This window comes from Gorilla gorilla, chromosome 8 (assembly GCF_029281585.2).
Source record: "Gorilla gorilla gorilla isolate KB3781 chromosome 8, NHGRI_mGorGor1-v2.1_pri, whole genome shotgun sequence".
Taxonomy (NCBI): domain Eukaryota; kingdom Metazoa; phylum Chordata; class Mammalia; order Primates; family Hominidae; genus Gorilla; species Gorilla gorilla.
Genome location: NC_073232.2, coordinates 26,184,420 through 26,208,794, shown reverse-complemented (window position 1 = coordinate 26,208,794; position 24,375 = coordinate 26,184,420). Strand labels below are relative to the sequence as shown.

At 39.0% G+C, this 24,375-nt stretch overlaps 1 long non-coding RNA gene across 1 annotated transcript; it reads left to right on the top strand.

Moving 5' to 3' along the window:
- Positions 1–5,984: 5,984 nt before the first annotated feature.
- On the top strand, positions 5,985–12,144 carry LOC109028502 (uncharacterized). Its single transcript, XR_008668841.2, has 2 exons — positions 5,985–10,204; positions 11,019–12,144. It is a non-coding gene; the product is annotated as an uncharacterized lncRNA (long non-coding RNA).
- The last annotated feature ends 12,231 nt before the right edge of the window (positions 12,145–24,375 follow it).

Here is a 24,375-nt window from a genome sequence, read left to right as displayed (position 1 = left end):
TGCTACTATGTTCTTAGGTATCTTTTGGGTACACAGACATAGCTTTCCCGGGTTTTGTGTTTAGTTTTTAATTGCTATGAAAACCTATCTGAGAAGTATTTTTAAGTGCTGGACTGGGAAGCTGCTTTCAACACAGCAGGATGCAAGTCGCATATAAATAAAGACGTGGTGGTATAATTCATAGGCCAGGCATAAACACTGCCACATCTAAATTAACAACAGTGATTTTGGAATTTGCAAGCTGTCATGATGTCAGTTGAATTGGGTGACTTAAACTGACGGACCAGCCAGCCGTGTGGACAGAAGCTTAGTGGCCTATGGAGGCTTTGGGAAAGCTGGCTAGCCGTGCCAAGAGAACAGCATCTAGCAGGACTGTTTGGATGGAATGTTAGAAAGAAGAAGGAGGGTACACTGAGAGCATGAAAACCATAGTAAAACCTAAAATCCATGGAAATACAGGTAATAATAATAAATAGTATAATAAGTAATGTCGATGCCAACTGAATGACAGACACTGTGTATATATTTAATTTAACTTAATGCACTCACACCCTCCTGCAGGATAGACTTGATCATCCATTTCACTAATGAGGAGCCTAAGATGCAGGCTAGCAATTTTCTTGTGGTTGTGTGACTAGCAGGGGTGGGAAGAAGGGGACAAGAATTTGAATCGAGGCCTTTCTGACTCTAAATGCACTTCTCTTTTCTGTTTGCCTTGATAACAAAATTTTGCTTACTATCAACCAGTTCAATTCACAAATATTAAGTGCTGGACTTATTATTTAGGGACCTACTGTGTTCCAGGAACTGAAGAGATGGGATGATTAACACAGATCTTGCTGCGAAGGGGCATATTTTTAGAGGAATTTGGCAGACAGCTATAACACCATGTTTAGGATGTAAAATGATGTAAAAAACAAAATCAAATGACTTAACAGTGATCATACTATATAAGAAGGGAGATTTGTTTTCACCTGCATTCTAAAACATTATTTTCATTTGTGAGTTAAAAATTTTCATTTAGATTCCATTTTGCCTCTTAGGAGGAATCACATGCAAGATTGGGTTTAGCTCGTCTCACGCCCTAAAACCCATGAACCACCGTCGCTTCCCCCGCCAGCTTCCCTGTCTATTCAGGGCAATACAGCAAAACAACAAGATTGGAAACTTTCATCGTTGCCACTTCCTAACTCTTCCATCTCAGATCCAATGGGTATCATGCCCCGCTCTTCCTGGATCCACTCCTCTGTTACGTTGCTGTCACTCAGATCCAAGCCATTTCATACCTCCTTCCTGCAATACTGCAATTGGCTTCCGTTCCTCCATGCTTTCTTTCTTTCTTTTTTTTTTTTTGAGACGGAGTCTCGCCCTATCCCCCGGGGCTGCAGTGCAGTGGCGCGATCTCGGCTCACTGCAAGCTCCGCCTCCCAGGTTCACGCCATTCTCCTGCCTCAGCCTCCCCAGTAGCTGGGACTACAGGCGCCCGCCACCAAGCGCGGCTAAGTTTTTGTATTTTTTTAGTAGAGACGGGGTTTCACTGTGTTAGCCAGGATGGTCTCAATCTCCTGACCTCGTGATCCGCCCGCCTTGGCCTCCCGAAGTGCTGGGATTACAGGTGTGAGCCACTGCGCCCGGCCCCTCCATGCTTTCTTTTCTCTCACCAATGCATCTATCTTCAAGCCATCACCCCTTTTTCTTTAAAACTTATATATATATATAGAGAGAGAGAGAGAGAGAGAGAGAGAGAGACAAAGGCTTGCTCTGTTGCCTAGGCTGGAGTGCGGTGGCGCAGTCATAGCTCACTGCAGCCTCTTAACTCCTGAGCTCAAGCATTCCTACTGCCTTAGCCTCCCTAGAAGCTGGGAGTGCCACCCATGCCCAGCTAACTTTTTATTTTTTGTAGAGCCAGGGTCTTGCTGTGTTGCCCAAGCTGGTCTTGAACTCCTGGGCTCAAGCAATCCTCCAGCATTGGCCTCCCAAAATGCTGGGATTAAATGTGTGAGCCTCCACATTTGGCCAAAAACTTCCTTCTTTAAACTTCTTGGCAGGAATTGCTCATCTCCTCACTAGAATGTAATCTCCCTAAGGGCAGGTAGGAATTTTTCTCTCTTTTGTTGACTATTGTATTTCCAGTGGCTAGAGAAAAGCCAGGCACATCTGTTGAATATATACATTAATACATGAGTAGTTCATAGAAGGAAGAAATATAGGTGTGGGGCTAATATTTACTGGTGCTTATTATGTTTAAGCATTGTGCTAGTCAATTTAGACATGACTACATTTAATCTTCACAAGGTATCATGATACACAACTTTTATTCTTTTACTCCGAACATATTTATTGAGTATTTGCCATGTGCCGGGCAGTCTGGTAGACACTGGGGAAGGGACCAAAGCAGGTATGGCCCAAAGCCTCTTGGAACATAGTGTAGAGTCTGCGTATATGTATATGATACAGAGAGACAATACTCGTAAAGGAACAAACAAAATGATTGCAACTGGTGATAAAGACTATGAGGGAAACAGAAATTTTCCTGCAGAGGAGGTTGAGGATCATAGTTAACTAATGCCCTTTGGAAGTTATGTCAAGTATATATATCTATCCTCATTTTCCACTGTTCCCCTCAGGCAGCAATTTCAGTAGAACCCTAAGGTCCTTCTTCTTCCATGAATATAGTACATTTCCCCCATCCTCAGGTCTTTCCTCATATTCCATTCAACAGATAGATGTATTCGTATTTTTTTGCACTGCCTGCAATGTTTCTTAGTATATTTCAGTAAGTAAGGTACTTTTTGTGCCTCTAGGGATCTCATAGCTTTGTATAAGGATTAGAAAGCAGATAAAGAGTTGGAATACATAGCAGAATGTGGTAAGTGAGTGCTGTAGCACAGATAGGATAAAATGCTAAAGAGCATAGGTGGAGAAATAATCATTGCAGCGCTATTCACAATAACAAAGACATGGAATCAACTCAGGTGCCCATTAACAGTGGATTGGATAAAGAAAACATGGTACATATACACTGTAGAATATTACATAAGCATAAAAAAGAATGAAATCATGCCCTTTGTAGCAACACGGGTACAAGTAGTAGAAACCATAAACCTAAGCAAATTAATGCAGAAACAGAAAACCAAATACTGCATGTTCTCACTTCTAAGTGGGAGCTAAACATTGAGTATACACAGACACAAAGATGGAAACAATAAACACTAGGGATTCCCAAAGTGGGAAGGGAGGGAGGAGGCAAGGATTGAAAGACCACCTATCGAGTACTATGTTCACTATTTGGGCAAAGGGATCATTAGAAGCCCAAACCTCAGTATCACACAACATACCCATGTAACAAACCTGCACATGTACCCCCTAAATCTAAATTTAAAAAACTATAATACTATACCTAAAAATAAGTTAAATATTGTTGAGAAAACAAATGATCCTATCTACTTGGGGGAGAACAGAAAATGTCATTAGAAAAGATAGTATTTGAAGAATGAGTACAATTTCTACAGTTTATCATGGCAAAGAAAGGTTGCTCTACTGCTGACCAAACAGTATAAGCAAAAACTGTGTGGGTGGCAGAGTGCTGAGGACATTTAGGGAACAGTAATAATCCCAGGGTTGCTGGATTATGGAGTATTTGTAGGGGAGAAAGGGAACTGAAAGTTAACGTGGGGCCATGCGTTGGATGAGTAAATGCCAGGAAGAGGAGTTGATAATTAATGTGGTGGGCAGAGGGAATGCACTGTGAATTTCAACTAGGAGAAAGACATGCTTGTAGCTGTATTTTAGGGGTGGAGAATGAGGCTGATTTGAGGTCTGCTTGAGGTAGATCAAGTGAATGGTAAAGGGAGCCTGACGCGGAGATGATTTAAGGAATTGTGATGTTTAAGGGCTAGGGGATAAGAAAAATCGAGTGGGCTCTGAGCCTTGTGAACAGGATAATTAAAAGAATAGATGCGGCTGGGCGCTGTGGCTCACGCCTGTAATCCCAGCACTTTGGGAGACCCAGGTGGGCGGATCATGAGGTCAAGAGATGGAGACCATCCTGGTTAACATCGTGAAACTCTGTCTCTACTAAAAATACAAAAATTAGCTGGGCCTGGTGGTGCTCGCCTGTAGTCCCAGCTACTGGGGAGGTTGGAGCAGGAGAATCGCTTGAACCCAGGAGGCGGAGGTTGCAGTGAGCCGAGATTCTGCCCCTGTACTCCAGCCTGGCGACAGAATGAGGCTCCATCTCAAAAAAAAAAAAAAAAAAAAAAAAAAAAAGAAAGAAAGAAAGAATAGATGCATTCCAGACAGAAATAATTAGTTGGAAAGTTAATTTGAGTTGAAAGACGGTTAATTCAGGTCCCTTAACCTGGAAGTATCTTCCCTTCTCTAGTCTATATAAATTATAGTCTCATGAAGGTGAACTGTAATTGGATAGTGTGGTTTTACATTATGCAGCAGTGGTCCCCAGCCTTTTTGGCACCAGGGACCGATTCCATGGAAGTCAATTTTTCCATGGACCAGGCGGGGGGATGGTTTCAGGATGATTCAAACATTTCTATTATTATTGCATTGTAATATATAATGAAATAATTATACAACTCACCATAATATAAAATCAGTGGGAGCCCTGAGCTGGTTTTCCTGCAACTATATGGTCCCATCTGGGGATGATGGGAGACAATGATGGATCATCAGGCGTTATGTTCTCATAAAGAGCGCACAACCTGGATCCCTGGTATGCACAGTTCACAATGGGGTTCACGCTCCTACAAGAATCTAATACCCACCGACCACTATCAGACCATGGCCCAGGGTCTACAGCATTTCTAAGCACTTCTAATCTGTTCCCTTAAAGGAATAAAGTAGATGGTCTTTTATTGTCATTTAGCTGCTTTGAGTGTGTTAATCTTGTTCCCATAGCTAGTATAAAATCATGAACTTCATCACGATTCTCTAAAACAGTGTTTAAAACATCAGAAGGGAAAGAAAAACCTTAAAGACACTTTCTGGGAGGTATCTTTGAACATTTGAGGGGGAAAACACAGCTAACAATTCCCTGTAGACTATAAGTGATTTTTAACTTCATCAATGTCTAATTCACAGTCTATGACAGAGGAAAGAGAAGGTGGTAAGTATGCAGGGGGAACACAAGAGTTTAATTAACAGATGGAGGAGAAATCTAGTGCAAAAATAGCTCCAGCTGATGTTGGACAAAGAATTAAAGCCAGATTTTCAGTATTAGTTCACTTGATCAAAAAACAGTAACAACCAAAAACAAACAAAAACCCCATCAATCCAGTTATAAAAACCTCATGTCACTTGAAAGAGCCCTAAATGACATCATCCCAGTTTAGTTACTGGCTGAGTTAGACTACCATAAGAAAACTAGCAGGTATTTGCCCAGTGGCCTATACTGTTGTTTTTCCTTTTTTTTTTTTTTTTTTGTAGACAGAAAAAGGTTATGCCACAGCTAGAAAATTTGCCAAGTGCAATTAGCATCTTGGGAATTTATTCTGCCTACTTTGAGGAGGTCATGTAGTTCCCCAGTGGTAGAAGTTTTTTTCTCAAGATATTTAGGTAAGGGACCTAATAATAATTTTGTTTAATAGCACAATTCTCTTTGTTAACTTTTTTTGTAGGTTCAAGGGTACATGTGCAGGTTTGTTATGTAGGTAAATTCGTGTCATGTGGGTTTGTTGTATGGATGATTTCATCACTCAGGTATTAAGCTTAGTATCCAACAGTTATTTTTTCTTATCTTCTCCCTTCTTCCACCCACCACCCTCAAGTAGGCCCCAGTGTCTGTTGTTACCCTCTTTGTGTCCATGTGTTCTCATCTTATCTCCCACTTATAAGTGACAACATGCAGTATTTGCTTTTCTGTTCCTGCATTAGTTTGCTAAGGATGATGGTCTCCAGCTGCATCCATGTTACTGCAAAGGACTTGATCTCTTTTTTTTTTTTTTTTTTTTTTTGAGACAGAGTCTCACTGTCTCCCAGGTTGGAGTGCAGTGGCACGATCTTGGCTGACTGCAACCTCTGCCTCCCAGGTTCAAGCAATTCTCCTGCCTCAGCCTCCCAAGTAGCTGGGATTAGAGGTGCATGCCACCATGCCTGGCTAATTTTTGTGTTTTAGTAGAGATGGGGTTTCCGCATATTGGCCAGGCTGGTCTCGAACTCCTGACCTCAGGTGATCTGCCCACCTTGGCCTCCCAAAGTGCTGGGATTACAGGCGTGAGCCACCGTGCCTGGCTGATGTTCTTTTTCATGGTTGCATTGTATTCCATGGTGTATATGTACCACATTTTCCTTAGCCAGTCTCCTATTGATGTGCATATCAGTTTATTAATTTTCTTTTAAAGAACAGATAAATTTATAATGTAAATTTTTATTTGCCTTTATGGTAACCTGTGACATTGGAAGGGGATTATTGACCATCTGTATAGTCATAATCTCTTTCCTATAAATCTGAAAAATATAATGGAACTCCATCTTATGTATTTCAAAACTGATTAATGAATTGACTGATATTTTCAAAAATGGACAATTGGGAGATGCTTTAACTCTGGCATATCACATTCACTCAGCCAGTGAAATGATTTTCTTCAGTATATTAAATATTATATTTAATTGTGAATATGTTTGATAAACTCAGAGTTTAAAATAAACCTCTCAAGCTTTGGTTTTTGTGTATGGTGACAAAGCTCAGTATGATTTGCAGAGGTTGGAAATGAAAATCAAAGACAAATTCTAGAAAAAAAATAACACAAAGTAATCCTAAATGAAGCCATGTAGCAAATGGAAGGAAATATAAAATGACATAATGACAATATGCAAGGATGAAAAGATAAGAAAATTCATTAACATTACAATGAGATATAAGTAAAGAAAGACCATTCAGAGTTAACTGTAGCAGAATAAAGGATTTGGCAGCCCTCTTTGTAATTCTACCATGACGATTTCCAAACCACTGAATAAGGTTTTGTATTTCTAATTAGCTAAGTACTAGAAATATGTTCTCTAATGTGACTCATATGGATATGTGGCATATGGACAAAAAAATTCTGTGGTACTCAAGCTTAATATAGATTAAATACATGTTCTTTGTGACATAAATTATGAGAAGTTTTTCCGATACAATATTGTAATTTACTTGAATGGCATCTCTAGAACTTCAGACAGGTGTGATAGAATACACTGCAGAGATATTTATGTGTTTGATCAGGGTTTTTCTTTTTCTTTTTTTAAGACAGAGTCTCACTCTGTTGTCCAGGCTGGAGTGCAGTGGCACTATCTCGGCTCCAACCTCTGCCCCCCAAGTTCAGGCGATTCTCCTGCCTCAGCCTCCCAAATAGCTGGGATTACAAGTGCCCACCACTATGCCCGGCTAATGTTGTATTTTTAGTAGAGATGGGGTTTCACCATGTTGGCCAGGCTGGTCTCAAACTCCTAACCTCCAGTGATCCACCCACCTCAGCCTCCCAAAGTTTTGTAATTACAGGCGTGAGCCACCACACCAGGCCAGGGTTTTTCCTTTGCTAACTCTAGGCTAGCTTTCACAGTCCTTGACCAATACTAGGTCTTTGAGTGAACCCCAAACAATCATCACCAGGCACACTTTGATATCATTGCTAAAACTGAAGTCTGACCTGGATAGAAAGGCTAATGGTAACCATAATGATTGCTTTCATATATTGAGTGCCTATGACATATGAAAGCAATCATTATGTACTGCCCATGGGTTACCTTATTTAATCCTCACGACAGCCCGGTTTGACATATGAAGAAACTGAGGCACAGAGAAGGTAAGTAGCTTACTCAAGTTTATCCAGCCAAGAAGTGGCAGACCTGAACACAGGACTTCTGGCTCCAGTCCCCAAACTCTAAACCTTACCGTGCTGTAGTACTTTATATGCAATAGTAATTTTGTGCTACCATTGGAGATGTCCCCAAATCTCTTTGGCATTGTTATCATGATGTTTGTCTCTTTGGTCTACTTTTTTCCTGTTCTGATGCAGCAACAGGACCCATTTTGATTCAGAGAATATGGTGCCCTTAATGAATCATCAAGAAGTCCATAGACAGTTTTAGGGGTTTTCTGTGGAGATCTCATTTCTTAATTCTGACTCAACCCACCAGAATGAATGGATAATTATGGCATTTGAATCTTGCATACGATTAAGTGAATAAAAATGCTTTGCCCCATTTGCTAGTAGAAAAGAAATAAAGCCACATTTTTGGAATGCAATACTTATATCAGTTAAAAACAACTTCTCCCTATACTTACCGTCTATTAGTTTGATTTTTAGGGAGATTTATTAACATTTTAGTCCTTCATGGTAGTACTATTGTGCAATCCAAGAATTATGGGGGAGTTTTTGGAAATGAGAGGAGGCTCAGGGAATTATAGGCAACCAAGATTCTCAAGGCCAAACCCAACAGCGATACTGATAATACATGTGTGCTTAATATCCAGTTTTTAAATTTTCTCATGCAATACTAATCTCATTGCTTTTGTATGTCAGATTTTAAAATAGAGCATGCTTAATGTACTTCACATGTCTGCAAGGGGAACAGCAGCAAATACCACAGTCCCATGGTAAATAATGTACCCAACAGCGTTACTGATAATACATATGTGCTTACTATCCAGTTTTTAAATTTTCTCATGCAATACTAATCTCATTGCTTATGTATGTCAGATTTTAAAATAGAGCATGCTTAATGTACTTCACATGTCTGCAAGGGGAACAGCAGCAAATACCACAGTCCCATGGTAAATATAAGGGAAAAACAAAGGCACATATGTGTTAACAAGTCTGATGAATGGCTCATGCCTGTAATTGCAGCACTTTGGGAGGCCCAGGTGAGAGGATCACGAGGTCAGGTGTTCGAGACCAGCCTGGCCAACATGGTGAAACCCCGTCTCTACTAAAAATACAAAAATTAGCCGGGCGTGGTGGCAGGCACCTGTAATCCCAGTTACTCGGGAGGCTGAGGCAGGAGAGTCACTTGAAACCAGAAGGTGGAGGTTGCAGTGAGCTGAGATCACACCACTGCACTCCAGCCTGGGCAACAAGAGCAAAACTCCGTCTCAACAGCAACAACAACAACAATAACAGCAAAGCCTGATGAAATCCTAACTCAGCAGTGGCACAATTACTTCATAGATTGGATTATTTTGAAAAGAACCAGCAAACCCCATTTGGTAGATGTATTTTGAGTCTTTTTTTTTTTCTGAGACAGGATCTTGCAATATCACCCAGGCTAGAATACAGTGACTCCATCACAGCTCACTGTAGCCTCGACCTCCTGGGCTCAGGCAATCCTCTTACCTCAGCCTCTTGAGCAGCTGGGACTACAGGCACATGCCACCATGCCCAGATAATTTTCTTAAAATATATTTTGTAGAGACAGGGTTTTGCCGTGTTGTCAGGCTAGTCGCAAGCTCCTGAGCTCAAGTGACCCCTCCTTGGCCTACCCAAAGTGCTGGGATTACAGGCATCAGCCACTGCGCCTGTGCGGCCTGCATTTTGAATCTGTAGGTGAGCCGGCTCCCTGCTAGGTGCTAAGGACACAGAAATGAATACCACCCCTCCCTTCCTCTCAGAGGGCTCCCAATCTGCTCCTCTTTTCTCTGTTAAATCATTTTGCCTTTGAGTCTTGCATAATGATGTGGCCACATTGAGACCTAGTTGAACAGTTTCACAATAACTCCCTTAAGTCAGAGGGCCTTGGTGAAATAACATTGACTTTTACTCTGAAATCCATGAAAATACAAAGTTTACTGTTTTGTTCTCCTTGATAAAATATAGCATAATAACTAGTTGCTGGGTTACTACCTAAAACACAGGCCCCAAACTACAGCCAGGAAGGGCAGTTAGCAATTAAGTAAAGGAAATGACTATGACTAGTGGGTCTGAAACCCAACACACTGCCCATATCCTTCTTAGCATAGGGAGGCATTGATGTTACTTAGGCAACTTTTATCACTAAGGAAGTAGTTTTGGTGACTCATGCTCATACAGAATGACTTATTTCAAGACCTGAGCGTTCAGTAACCTTACCATTATGCTTCTGTTTTCTTTTTTTTTGGACTCAGATAGCAAAGCTCCCTTTGGATGACATAGATTTATTACTTAGTAGTATATTATGTATTGGCTGTCCCACATTTTGAAATTTAATGGACTCGTGGTGATCAAAATAAAAGGTCAGTATTTCCTACAATATATTGATACGTTAAAGGTAGAACTAACACCTTATTTTCTAAGCAGAACTATTATCTTATTAACATATCTTATTTAATGTCTAAGTTGACATTTCTTGCCAATTTTTTTTACTTAATGTAACAGTGCTGTTTCAAATACTAGTCATTATTTAATAACTAAAATGGAATGCTGAAGAATTTTATGCTATGACATAAAATGCCGTATTTTTTTCCCCAAATATATGAAAAATGGAATTAAAATCTCCACTGAGTGTTGCTATTACAAAAGGAAGAAATCCTAAGGAAATTCATTGGCTAGGTTCTCGGTTCAGATTTACAGCCTACCTGCTTGATGGCCCAACAGCATTTATTTCTTGACAATTGACATTTTTTTCTGTGTTAAAAATAGCTGAGAAGTGTAGAAAAATTAGTTAATTAAAAGAGTTATAGGTTGCTAATGTGTTTGGAGAGCTTTATGGAAGAACTTACTGTTGACAGAAAAAGCAAGCCACAAGCCAAGGAACTGAGCTGGCTTCTGGGATAGTGCAGGAGCAACTTGGCTTGGGTTCCAGGGTTTGTCGGGAGCCTTGGAGATGCCAGCTTCCAGTGTGGTCAGCCCAGGAGTTACCTGAATCACTAGTATACCTTTTGTCCTAATTCCAGAAATCATGCCATAAATCTCAAAATTTGGACAGTGTTACTTGAGCTGTTTTTATTTTGCTTTCAGTTGAGTCCTTTTCTGGTTTTAATTTTGTAGCTGGAACAGCTTGAAAAAGGCAATGAGTCATGACAAATATTTCTTTTCTTCTCAATATAGAAGCCTTCGATGTGAGGCCCAGGCATTGAGTACCATGTGTGCGATTCACGAGGCTTGGCATCTGAACAATTTTTTGGAAGGATCCATCAGGACAACACATCGGGGGTGTACTAGTGAAGTGATTTTCAAAATGTGCTACTCAGACCTGTAGCATCAGCATCACCGGATAATTTGTTAGAAATTCCAACTGTTAGGCCCCACTTTAGACCAACTGAATGTGAAACTCTGGGAGTACGTGGGGCACAGCAATTTGTGTTTTTACAAGACTTACCAGGTGATTCTGAGAACCACTGTGCTAGTGAATTGTTCCTGTCTGTGGCCACGTAGAATAAGAAAACCATAGGGTTGGAAAATGGGGAAATTGATGAGTGTTCGCTTATGAGGAAATGAAGAATAGATAGAAAAGAATTAGTTAACTTTTGGAATTCAAAAAAGAAGCAGTTTGTAAAAGCCAGGAATTTGATTTGAAGGACTAATTGCTTGCAGAATCTTTGCTTTCTCAGAGAGGGGCAATCCAGATCACTAGGTTACCGTGAAATATATTGGTATGGCTCTAAAATTCTAGAATAATCTCTTTAGTGAGAAAAGGCATACCTTTCCATATTAGGACAAAACTTCAAATCAGGTTTGTAAAATCCTATAAGATTATTGTATCCCATTGCCATGGCCAACTTGTTTGTCTCTGGAGATCCCAGTTTCTACATCTGAAAACCATATGCATTCCTGCTCACCAGGAATTATCTCGCTGAATGAAGCAAGAGATTCAGGATGTGTAAGAGAATTTATGAAGCATTTGGATTACCAAGAAATGTGAAGTATAAAGATCAAGAATGATTAATACAAACACTGATGGTAAAGAGGTGTTTCGAAGTCGATACAAAAAATGAGTTGCTTATTTCAGTCTCTCTTTGATATGTCTGCCTTTTTAGTGCTGACTCTATCATGTATTCACTATTTGATTTTCAGTGAATCACATTTTTTAAAGCTTTTAATCTGTTTCCTCAAAAAATATATTTTTAAAAAATATTTACTCAGAATTGTTGTGAGAATAAAATTGATTCGATTGATATTTCAAAAAAGAAATATATTTTTAAAAAATAAAGCAATACCATTTTTGGATATGCTAGTGCTCTGACTGTTATTTTATGTCTGGGTTGAGGAATCCTAAAGGACTGTTGACATAATGACATCATCCAGGGGTTTGGAATAAGAGTATACATCAGCAAGTTTTCTGATTACAAAAAGTAGCTATGTTTACTTTTCTGTTAATTCTCCTTCAGTGGAATGTTTCAATTTTCTCATGAGATGGGGGAGATCCATTTTTTTGAGAGCTCTGTTTTATTAAAGAAAGCAAGTCTGGTGGCTCATGCCTATAATTTTAGCACTTCAAGAGGCTGAAGTGGGAGGATCACCTGAGCTCAGGAATTCAAGACCAGCCTGGGCAACATAGCAAAAACCTATCTCTATGAAAAATTTTTAAAAACTAGCTGGGCATGGTGTTGCATGCCTGTAGTACCAGCCACTCAGGAGGCTGAGATGGGAGGATCACTTAAGCCCTGGAGGACTAGGCTGCAGTGAGCAATAAGCTATGATCATGCCACTGCACTCCGGTCTGGAAGACAGAGTTTGTTTAAAAAAAAGGCAAATTTGATACTTTGTGTCCTTTGAACTGAGAAAATACACTTCATTCATTCTTTCAGGGAAGAAAAGTGGGACTCTGGAGTCAGAGTACCCAAGGTAAATTTCTCAGCTCCTAAGCTTAGTAATTATGCTACCTTGGAAGAGCCTCATTTTCTTGATATAAAAAATGGAGGTGATAATAACAGTTGTATGTACATGAAATGAGAAATGTATATAAAATACATAATCGATTGTCTGGCCTAGAGTAAATCCTCAATAAGTGTTGATGGTTGGTGATGATATTATTAAACTATGGCATAAAGAGGAGAAAAAAGAACCTGTGTCCAAAAACCAAGGGCAGGAAGGAATAAGAAGACAAGAGAGCAGTTGATAAACGATCATTTTACAAATGAAAATTTGTGCAGCTCCTGTGACTTTTCCAGTCATTTATTAAAACCAAACCATTCTTTGATCACTTCTAAGGAGAAAAGTGATCATAGTAATTTACAACGCTCACATGTATGTAACTTTCAAAATTTCAATCTTGCCCAAGAGTTAATATCCTCCCTCCCGTGGCTTGACTGTGCCTTAGGAAAGGGAAGTCCTGGGTTTCTCACTCGCCCTACTTAGGTGCCTCCCTTCCTCTTTCCTCATTTTGCTAACTAAGGTTTCTTGCCACTGCAGGATTAGAGCTCACAGAGGGAAAGAGGTGCAGGAGATAAGAAAACTCTTACTTGACAAGGGCTATTGGTGATCTGGTGTTTACACCTCAAGGTTTGGCATATGCTCAAAGCTGGCCCTTTTTCTAGCAGGTGCTTCTTTGGGGTTTTCTTCTCTCTCTCTCTCTTTCTCTCTCTCTCTCTCTGTCTCTCCCTCTCTTTCTCTTTCTCAAAGCTTCCCTGACATGCAAACATGCCCTTGTGTCCTGCTTCTCTGTGACTGCTGCCACAGCCCCTAGGAGTCATTCAGTGGTATACCCCTTGTTCCTTTTTGCATGACACCTTTTTTTCTTGTGAGTGACCCCTTGAACAGGGCTTAAGACAGCTTTCTGTCTTGTATGGCTCAGATCTATCCAAGGGAATTACTTTGCCTCCCCAAACTCAAAGGTTAGATGGTTACATTTTAAACTCTCTCGGTGGTTCTCTGAATCTCCTTGTCTCAGGCTTGAGGTGAGAAGCAGACAGCCTCTATAGCATGCTGATAACTTTCTCCAAAGACCTTCTCTTTGTCTTCAAGAATCTTCAACTCTTTTGTACCTTCAACATAAGTATATGTTTGTAAGAATTATGTAACTATTTCTGCCCCCCTTCCTTTGGAAAACTTGCATTATACTGCTATATTTCACTTTGGAATATGTTTCTAGTGTTTGGGTACCTTAGGCAAAATATACTCATTTTTTTTTTCCTTTTTCTTTTTGAGAGACAGGTCTCACTAGTCACCCAGGCTGGAGTGCAGTGGTACAATGATAGCTCACTGCAGCCTCAAACTCCTTGGCTCAAGTGATCCTCCTGCCTCAGCCTCCTGAGTACCTGGGACTACAGGCACACACCCCCACACCTAGCTAATTAAATTTTTTTGTTTTGTTTTGTTTTTTTTAAAGGCTGGTCTTTAACTTCTGGCCTCAAGGGATCCTGCTGTTCTGGTTTCCCAAAACACTGGGATTGTAGACATGAGCTACTGCACTGCAATGGCCAAAATGTGGTCTATAGCGCCATATTAAAGGTAAAAGGGGGAATAAATCACTTTGTGGATGCCCTGACTTTACAGACCATCATCCTGTAGGAGCTGAGGCTGCTGAGGTGAAGATGCTTTATACACGCAAGGGTTGTAATTATGACTTTCATGGTACTCAGTCTAATCACAAAATATAGCTTTAAAGGTGAATTATTTTTGAAATGTTCATATTTAGTATTTTCCTCATAGGCAGAATTTTGAAAGAGTGCCTATCTGAGGCCTGACATATTGTTTGGGGAGCTAAAATGTGTTTAAAATGTAACGTTCAGAGGAAGTTAACTGCTAACTTTTCTCAGTTGTAAGATGATTCCAGATTCCCATGTATATAAAATACATCAGTCTTAAGACAAATTAAACAAAATGTATTATGTATTTTATTTAAATTATTATTTTTTGCACTTCAGGCATAAATATTTTTAAATATGAAAACTCCACATGAACATATGCGTACAACTCTGAGCTCATTGCAAAAATGTCTGTGACTGCCTTGTCATAGTTTTGGAGATGAACATCTTTATTAGAAGACATTCAACAAACTTAAAATTTTTTTTAAGGGGGAGGATGGAATCAAGGTTAACAGAAGGAAGTGCCTTTAATTTTTGTATACTTTTGTAATTTGTTTTACCCCTGGAAATTAGCATGTATTATTTTTAAAATGCAGAAAAATAAAGTCAGCATTTAAAAAGGGTATATATCTTTGATGTGTTTAATGAAGTACAGAACTGACAATGATAACATATTAGGTGAAAAAGAGCTAGGTATAAAACATATGCAATAAGATTCTGATTTGGGTAAAATACAATTAGTTCAAAGACTACGGGGGAGAAACCTCAAAATGTTAGCTATGGTCAGGCACGGTGGCTCACACCTGTAATCCCAGCACTTTGGGAGGCCAAGAAAGGCAGAACAGTTGAGGTCACGAGTTTAAGGCCAGTCTGGCCAACATGATGAAACTCGTCTCTACCAAAAATACAAAAATTAGCCAGGTGTGCTGGTGCATGCCTATAGTCCCAGCTACTCAGGAGGCTGAGGCAGGAGAATCACTTGAATCCAGGAGGTGGAGGTTGCAGTGGAGGTTGCAGTGAGCTGAGATCGCACAAAAGCAAAAAAGAGAAAAAATGGTCAGAAGCGAGACTCTTGCAGTTATATTGAGTTTTCAGTACTTTGGGCTTTTCCAATGTTTGTTTATTAAGTCCCTTTCACTTTAGGCGATAATCAAAAATTTATTTTCCAAACAATAATGCCTCATCTCTCGAGGGAACAAGTAACATGATAAAACTGCTTTTTGATTTTAAAACTGTGCAAAGATATATAAATAATGCTGTTTGTGGCATTCTTTTTTCACTCTATTCTAGGATTTGGTCCTAAAATGAAACGAGAAAAAAAAAAAAAAAAAGACATGCGGACTCCTGACATTCTTTCCTAACCAGAATCCTGTCTAACTCCTAATATGAAATCCTTCCTCAAAATATATACTAACTCCCTTTCATTTTTATGTGATGAGTTCCAGCCTATTTTTTCCTCAAAAAACTAGTGTTATCGTCTAAATTCCCTTCTTTTAAAAATATGTTTGTGTGATTTGCAAATAAATCTGTTAACCTGCAGAATGTTAACTTATGTGACTTTGAGCAAATGACATGAAGTTTTCTACTTTTTATTTGTAAAAAAGTGAATATTAAAAAAGAAAAGCCGATAGGTCTAAAATGGGTTAATAAGCATTTTAAACATTTATAAAGTTATTTGAAACATACAAGTCATTATTGTGTTATTATTATTTTCCTATTAGTCAAACATACTTTTTCTGTCTTTTGGAATGTGGTCTATTTTCGTCAGCCAGTATTCTCTGAGTGACTAAACATAGTACCAATCCCATTGGAGGATTTATACATTTTAACTTAGCAGTAATTACCTTAGATGGAAATAAAACATTTTAGTCTTGATCTGCAGGAATAAGTTTAACTCTGTAAAGTAAAGGTTGACAGCCTCTAGAACATGAGGCTAGAGGAGAAAGTTTGAAAAATGAAATGTGCTTGTATGTTGTAATATGCTCACATAAGTGACTTGAAACTGACAAGAAATGTTTTAATAATTTTAAATAATAGGAAGTTTTTTTCTTATAGAGTGAATAGATACAGTCATGGCAGTACTATAAAAGTGTTATTATATTTTAGTTATATTTGTCATTATTGGATCATGTGAGAACAATTCTAAGTGATATTGTTGTCTACCTAAACTAGTACCTAAGTAGGGTAAAATTAAAAGTCTTTGTCTTTGAATTTTCTCTGGGTTTTAGTTTATCAGTTCTGATGATGTAGCAATGCAGAAAAAAGACTATGAAGGGTTGTGTGCCTGTGTATGTGTGTATGTGTATGTGTGTTTTCCCTTTCCTGGTGTGGGTAGGTCTGATTTGTGTTCTTTGGTTACCTTGAGCAGTTCTAAATGTTCAGATAAATTACAAGAGAAAAGGAGCAAAGTACTAACAGCTCTCCAAGATACTAAATTCTGTCTCCTATATTCTCAACATGGGTCGTGTTTTTCCACCTGAAAAGATTGAAGGCTATAATAGAAAACAATAAAGAAAGACACCTTGTTAGGCAATATGCAAATTAATCTCTTGGTAATATACCCTTTATGGAAACATACTAGGAAAATAATTCTCCCTATTGTTAGAAGAAATGGGTTATATATTATGACAAAGTTGTTCAGAAAGTGAAAGGAAACCAGTATTTATTGTTCTAGGCACATTATTGATATATATCTATCAGTGTGTGTGTGTGTACCTATGTATATACTGATATATATACATATATACACACTTATATACATTGTGTTTATATTGAAATGTACATATATACATTGTCTATATACACACATTGTATATATAGATATGTACACATATAAATGATATATGTATATATTGATATGTACACATATATAATTGATACGTGTACAATTATATACACATGATATATATATACACACACAGTTACCTTGTTATCAAATATTACCCGTTTAATATGTGAAGAAAGGGAGTATTTGAGGCAGGATCCATGGTAATCCATCTAGTTCTAAGGACCATATACTTTGTACTGTATCAAGCTGTCTTTGCAGGAGTGATTGGGCAGGGGATCTGTTATCAATGTTAAACATTAGTTTCTGAGATAGTCTCTAATTTGTGCAGCTATGTTAACATTTTTGTCTGGCTTTTATAGCATGCATTACCGTATCAGATCAAGTTTGCTTCATAGATCTCTGAAGTTCCCCTCAGTCCTCAGGTCAGCCTGCTCTCAGGAAGTGACATATTGTGCCTCCTATGATTGCTTTGCTTTAGATCCCTGGCCTTGCCTCTGGGTGTAGAGGGGCAGCAGGCAGGACCAAATGAGTCTACTTAGTATCTTTTATACTAAGTTACAGTGTAGCTGTTGCTCTACCTCTCTATCTTTGCTCCCCATTCCAGAGGAGATTTTGTTTGAACAAAAGGCTTTATGTCTAAAAATAGTTTAAAAAACAGTGTATCAAATAGTCCTTAAGATACTTTCTAGTTCTAATTTTCTGTGAAGTTAAGAAAGCAGTTTTAAAGAATGGATCCCACTATATTTACTTTGAAACATCATCTTTTAAATTTGCTGCAAAATATTTTTAAATTGAGAATTTAAGAATGAGCCTCCAAGAGCAAAATCCATGTTAAAAATCTATGAGTACTTTGAAATGGCAAAGTATGAGGCAAACTGCATGGTTTCTATTTTATTTGGCAGAAAATGTATAATTAACTTTATTCATGATCCTAATTTTTAAAAACATGTTTTCTTTTTATTCCTTCTGAGGTAAGTGTAAGATAACATTATTCACAGTCAGAAGTCACTAGAATATACTTTATAACAGAAAAGTACTACTTCTGGCTGGGCACGGTGGCTCATGCCTGTAACCCAGGCTTTTGGGGGGCCATGGCGAGTGGATCACTTGAGGTCAGGAGTTCGAGACTAGCCTGGCCAACATGGCGAAACCCCGTCTCTGCTAAAAATATAAAAGCTGGGTGTGGTGGTGCACACTTGTAATCCCAGCTACTTGGGTGGCTGAGGCAGGAGAATCACTTGAATCTGGAAGGTGGAGCTTGCAGTGAGCTGAAATTGCACCATTGCACTCCAGCCTGGGTGACAGAGTGAGACTCTGTCTCAAAAAAAAAAAAAAAAAAAAAAAAGTACTACTCCTTAAAGACATCATGAAGTTCATTTTCCATCTGTTCTTTTTCTCTTGAAAGTTTATCACATCCACTGACAGAACACATCTGCTGTTCCTGTTTCTTTTCCTCCATGACAGTTTATCAGTAAGGTGACTGGATAATAGAGAAAGAGAAAGAATGTTTAGCTGTAAGGTTTGCTTTAATTTGAGTTCGTTTTGCCCCATATTTTGGGGGACATTTATTTAAAATTGGTGCTCAGTATGCAATAATTGATGCACACATTCCAACACTGGTCATTTATTGATGGGCTATTAATAAAGGCTGTAACTAAAAGGGACCATCACTGCATAGCAGCTCTGCCCAATAGAACTTTCTGTGATGATGGAAATATTCTACATCTGTGCTGAGCAATACGGAGCACTTGATATGTGCCTAGTATAATTAATTCAATTTTATTTAATGTTAATTAAATTAATTTAAACTTAATTTACCAAATGTGGCTACTGGTTATCCTATTGGATAGTGAGAATCAATTAAATTAGAAAAAATCCCCTATGCTTTGGAAATGAAAGTATTCAATTGCATTTTTTACTATTGGCACTTTTATGGTCTGAAATAGATTACAAAGTTTTGCACTTTGTAAGTTTTTTGTTTGTTTGCTTGCTTGCTTGTTTGTGTTTTGAGACAGAGTCTCGCTCTGTCAGCCAGGCCTCCCAAAGTGCTGGGATTACAGGCAAGATCCACCACTCCGGCTGCTTTTTAAATTTTTTAAATTGCAAATCTCCTCAGTGCCTAGTGTATGAAAGAGTCAACACATGACTAGCTGCTATAAAATAGGTTCCCCTCCTCTGCACCCCAGATCTCCCCAGTTCATGAATCCTGGTTAAGGTCACTGAAAAAATTTTCCCCGAAGATTGTCAGAGCTGTAGCTCTGGCCTTCACAGCAATCCTGGTTCTTCTGGAAGTTAAGAGTTAAGCGGTATCTATTTTACTATGAATTCTGCTGTCTATTCTCTGACTTCTTTATTTCCATGCTCAGCACCTACTCAGTCAGGGCTGAGGTAGCTTCCAGACTTTCAGTCTTTACTCCACGACGGTCTAAGCCGAGGAACCCTGAACACTTCCTACAGGGCCTAAAGCTGCCCTAGAGCCCTTGAATGTCTGTAGCCATCTGGTTCGCTCTACCATATGCTGATCTATGTTCAGTTTGTTTCATGCAGTGTTGGCTCCTAAAATGGGTATCACCAAGCTGGACTGTGACCAATGCGAGGGATCTGAATCATGCCATGTGATAGTTCATAGCCGACAGGACTGAGAATGCATCACTTAGAGGATGTCATTGCACAGGCACTCTTTATTTAACATACATTTATTTGTATTGTGCTAGGCACTGGGCTAAGTGCTTTTAATCTTCATAGCAACTGCATGTCCTATTACTTATACATTTTAGAGGTGCACTTGGGCTCAAAAAAGGATGTAGTGACTTTCTCCACGTCACCTAGCTAGGGAGCAGCAGCAGCAGATGTGTGCTTCCTGTCTACACTGTGGCTCTCAAGCTTGCATTCTTAACCACAAAGCAAATCATTATAGAAGAGAAAAAAATCTTTTTTTTTTTTGAGATGGAGTTTCACTCTTGTTGACCAGGCTGGAGTGCAATGGCACAATTTTGGCTTACTGCAACCTCTGCCTCCCGGGTTCAGCGATTCTCCTGCCTCAGCCTCCCGAGGAGCAGGGATTATAGGCATGCACCACCATGAGCCGCTAATTTTTGTATTTTTAGTAGAGACGGGGTTTCACCATGTTGGTCAGGCTGGTCTCGAACTCCTGACATCAGGTGATCCACCCGCCTCGGCCTCCCAAATGCTGGGATTACAGGTGTGAGCCACCTCACCCAGCCCCCAACCGACTAATTTTTGTATTTGTAGTAGAGATGGGTTTCACCATGTTGGCCAAGCTGGTCTTGAACTCCTGACCTCAGGTAATCCACCCGCCTCTGCCTCCCAAAGTGCTGGGATTACAGGCATGAGCCACAGTGCCCAACCAGAAGAGGAATAATTCTTTAAAATCAGTGCAGAGGGCAAATCTAAAAGAAACTGGAATTTAGGAGACTATAAGGAAGAATTTTCTAATAATTCCAGCTGTTCACCATGAAACATTTCATTAGCAGTTTGCAAGCTGAGGCTTATTGCCCACGGATCAGGAAAATAGTAGAAGGCATTCTCAAATAAGTGGGAGCTCAGAAGTGGTAAATGAGCTCTGTGGGCCTTTCCAATTCAAATTTGTAAAATTTACTCTGTTGAGGACATTTCTTATTGTCAATTTCTTCTCATATGACTTTTTCTTTTTCCATTCAATTCATAAAGACCTTCTTTTTTGGTATAAAGCCAGAATGCAACTTATTCATGACTGAAATTGGCATAAGCAGGGTGTCCTCAGCCTGTAAGTGAGCCTGTATAGGAATCCACGTCATGTTTTGCTGAGAAAGAGAGTGGCCTGGATCATGGAAATTCAAAGATGATTGAAAAAGCATTTTCAGCACTTGGAAAACTTTATTTCATTTAATTAGATATTAATGATCAGTGAAAGAACACATAAGGGTAGAAGATAAAAATGTCATTAGATTCCAAGCCCAGTGCCTTCAATAATTGAGTGTGTGCTATTACTCTTTTAATATGGTCCTTAGTATTGTGATGTGCCCCTTAATTATTTCTGATATGCTTTATATGTGCCTTTATTTTCCAGGTGTTAATTAATGTGTTTTTTTTTAAAGAAACACATTTTCTGCTTTTAGAGAAAATGTAGTAAATATACTAACATTCCAGTTTTGATATTTGCTTGCTTTTTAAAAAGTATGTCTAGTTTCTCTAATTAAAATATAAATAGTATTGTACCTATCATTGAGGATGACTTTATGGGAAATTATGGGACTAGAGAGCTTTTCTTCTCTCTTATGAGCCTGCAGGATTTGCTTTCGGAAAAAGTAATCAATATTTACTTTCATTCTGCTCACCTCACTTTTCTCCTCAGCTACTCCCTACTGTATCACCTCCACCAGCCCTCCCACTCTTCCACCAAATCATGTAATTTGTGCCAGTGGTTGGAAGACACTTGCATACATAATCCCAGGGGGCCTAATATCTACAGATGCTTCCATGGAGATAGTCGTAAATTATGATTATGGAGAGAGTTTTCATTCTTGAAATAATTAGCACGAGATAAGCCTTAGAGAGGAAATAATACATAAAGATGTGGCACGTATGAGGTGAAAATTGGGCTAGAATAACTGGAAGGATTGAATGACAAGTACAAGGGTGATCTGTATTTCAGAAGATGAGGGAGACCTAGGAGTTGCAATGTGTCAGGGTATTTTAGGCTGGGAGTCTAGAAGGAAGGTTCCACTTGAAGTATAGGTCTTAAAGAAGTCTAGGAGATTTCTAGAGAAGGGAAAGAACACAAGCAGAGAAGTGAACTGAAGGGCATGTTTGGGGAACACCAAGTAGTTTCATTTATAGCAGAGTTCAAGAAGAGAAAAAAGTTAAGGAAGAAAAGTAAGTTCAGGGCTACACCGTGAAGATCCTTAAGTATCAGAGTAAACAGTTTGTAATCAGCCTGTGTGGGGAAGGGGTTTGAGGCTCCTTCCTCTCAGGAGGTTGGTATTTTTCATTAACTCTGCCATGTGTCTGTACTGTCTCTCCCCTACAGGTAAGGTCTTTTGTCACATTTATTTTGATTTATAGCATGAATGCTGAAAATTCCAGATTTGTTTAATATATTGGTTTTTGGCTATATATAAATCACTATGACTACATAGTTCCCTTTACATTTTATGTACTGATGTTTATTTCTGGTACTATATGTAATAAATATTTAAAAAGTTTGCTTCATGCATTATACATATGTCAGTGTGTACATGGTTTCTGTAAGCTGAGTTAGTTTAAGAGTACATTTGCTTAAAGCAGGTAACAAGTCTTCTTTCTACATATTTCAAATTCAATAAATAATTAACAGGTTGCCAAATCAGGTCTCATTTTTTCTAATTTGAATTCAGCCATGAATTCATTTCTTGGCACTAAAACACCCTCAACAATCCATCTCTTTCTGTTCCCTTCTCCTTTATCTTACAGATGAGGAAACGAGGGTCATCTCAAAGTCACACAATCAGTTAACTGGCAATGCCAGGGCTAAAGCTGAGTTATCTGGTATCTTTCTACCACACACCTCTTCTTATCTGAAAGTGACTAACAAAAAGCAAAGCACATGGCCAATGCACATGTACAATTTAAAAGTTAATTTCATAGACCACATCAGAAGGAACCAGTGAATTCTATAATTTGGATGCAGTGGTTATACTTTTGTTAACAGCATTACATTAGCAGGCATGCAACATTTCTAACAAATCAGTTATCGTTATTACAAGTGGTACCCCCAAGTTCCCCCTAACAAAAACCTGTGGCAGTGTTGGGAACAAAGAGAAGAACACTTCACAACGGGAACATTTTCTATCCTCCATATGGGCACCTTATTTTTATTTATAATTGACTGTAAACACCGCTCCCCCCACAAAATTTCTAAGCTCGCCCCAGCTGACTGAGTGAACACCTCCACCAAGCGGATTCCAAAGAAACTTGAAAAACTAGTTCAGGCCATGCTGGGAAAGGGAAGTCAGACATGCCTCATTATACTCTCCTCTCTTTGGAGTTCAGGCACAACTGACCAGTATTAATATTAAAACAAGAGATCTTCATACTGACAAAACAGACTCTTCTTAGCAATAAGATACCCAAATTCCAACATGACTCTAGTATAGCATCACATGAAAGATAGCAGGCCCTAAATCAAAGCATTTTACCCTAAAATAAATTTCTTTGACACTTTTTGAAATGGCCCTGCACAGCCATCCCCTGTGGGGAAAATCTACATTCTATAGAGACTCCCTTTCCCTTTCCAGGTCTTTTCCTGATCCAAGAGAGATTTAACTAAGAGTCTGGCATCTTTTTACACATGATAAGAGACATTTGCCAATTATTTTCTCTGAAGCCTGTTACGTATGAGACTTCGTCTACATAATAAGAACCTTGGTCTCCACCTTATCTTAACCCAGACACATTCCTTTCTATTGATTCCAGGTCTTTAGGTCACAACTTAACTCTCAACCAACTGCCAATCAGAAAATCTTTGAATCCACCTGTAACCTGGAATCCTTCCCCTTTTTGAGTTGTCCCATCTTTATGGACCAAACTAAGTACACCTTGCATATACCAGTTAATGTCCTTATGTCTCCCTAAAACCATATAATCCCAAGCTGTAGCCCAACCACCTTGGGTACATGTTGTCAGGACCCTGTGGGGTTGTGTCATGGGTCACGGTCCTCACCTTGTGCTCAGAATAAACCTTTTCAAACGTTTTACGGAGTTTGGCTTTTTTCGTCAACATGAGCCTCTAACAGTTGGTTACTGGATCATCCTGAGGAATCAAGGCCCTAGCACTTAAAGACCCATAAATAATCCTGCGTGATATTCACTGTGTATTCTATGTAGGTGTAATTTCCAAGCTAAAACATAATTAACCCCACTAATAGACACAACAAACATCCTCTGTATTATTAGCACGCACACAGGGCTTTCTCTGCTGCGAGTCGACTTGTGTCCTTACTTATAATTCTGGAATCTTCTCTAGGAGAGAGGCTGGTCTAATTTCTCTCTATTGACCCAGGGCAGGCAGGAAACAAGGCACACTGTGGAAAGAATGTTTGAATGTTCAGGCTTCTAAGTGACAGAAAAGCAGCTTGTCTGAAAAATGATTTTTTTCTGGCTTCTAACCAGT